Source organism: Aphanomyces invadans (genome assembly GCF_000520115.1).
Source record: "Aphanomyces invadans strain NJM9701 unplaced genomic scaffold supercont1.8, whole genome shotgun sequence".
Taxonomy (NCBI): Eukaryota; Oomycota; class Saprolegniomycetes; order Saprolegniales; family Verrucalvaceae; genus Aphanomyces; species Aphanomyces invadans.
The window spans coordinates 1,515,317-1,516,788 of NW_008580153.1; positions in this window are offsets into that span (position 1 = coordinate 1,515,317).

The following is a 1,472-nucleotide window of genomic DNA, read 5'->3' on the forward strand; positions in this document are numbered from 1 at the left end:
TCACGACTTGACAATGACCCGAAGCTTCTTGGACGCTTGGACTTCCCGATGAACGTTGGCGGTAACTTGTCGGTCCCGTCGGCATTGGTGGCAAGAGCGACTGATATGCGGCTCTTGTCCTGCTTCCATTTGAGCACTTCACTCTGTCTTGTAGTTTCAGCGTGTGGCAATTCCTTTGGCAGCACGAGCTATCACCTCGTCTGTGACGCGCGCGTTGCGGCTGTTAGCCGTGGTCACCCATTCAGCGACCTCGTGTTCAAGGTCAGGGTATCTTGGACGTTGGAAGTTGTAGCGACTGCTGGCTGACCCCTCTTTAATGTTGTAGTCATTGAGCGTGCGTTGATCCTTGAGGATACGACGGATCGTGGCGATGTGCACCGCATGACCAAGGTGTTCTTTCACCCACGTTTGGACAGCAATTGTTTTGATGGGCGTGTTAGCCTTAAAGGAGCCTCTACTAGCGTTCTTGTCATGAATTGTCAAGCTCTTGCTCTTCGATCGTTTGCTATGCAGCATTTTTTCAAATGTCCTGCATCGATTCCGTCTCACGTTTAAATTTTCAAAACGGCAATTTCAAACAAGCCCCACAAACTTTATATCAATCATTTTACGCATGTAATTGATTTTGACAGTGGTAGGCATCATCCAGGGGTCGTTTACTCGTACACAAGGACGAAGCGAGTCCTTGTGGACATGGGATACATTAATCGATACAGCTCGTTGAGCTGAAACGAACTATACTAACGAATTCCTTCTAAACGTAATACCCTTTAAAATATTCTACTTCAAAGATGTGAATGATTGTCCGGTTGACTCCTTTGTCCTGATATCCTGTATCTTTTCATGAAAAATGATGTCACAAAATTATTAATTTGTATGAGTTCATGTGTTTCTGTACCATCGTGGTCATCCTGTCAATATTTACCATTCCACGAATATGGTCCGACCACCATCAACGATTGCCACGGCCGAGTTCGACAAGATCTGTGGGTTTGTCAAGCAGAGTCGCCCACCTAGCCTAACTAAAGAAGAACGTCTCGACATTTTACGTCTTCACGCTCACTTTCGACATGAAGACATGGAGGATGCATCCGGCCATATTGCACGTATTCTCGGCCGGAGCACAAAAGTTGTGAGAGAAGTATGGCGCACGTATAACACTACAGCAGCCGTCGCTGTAGCTCCGCCACCTTCCAACAAACTTTCGCATACAACTCGCATTCCTACGACAAGAAGAGTGATCTCGTTCGTACAGTCCTTTGTTCGGGACCGCCGCTTGACGAGGACGCGGACAGTTGCAAAAGAAGTGGTAGTTTTACTACAAAAAACAACATTGTCGAAGTCGACCCCGACAATCCCCGTGCAATGGTGTCAGCATGTCGTACTGTGCGCCGATTTCGGTTCGTGTCGGTTTCGAACGGGGCAAAGTAAAAGGTCAACTGACGTTTGCGTTGGCGAAACAAAATGCAATG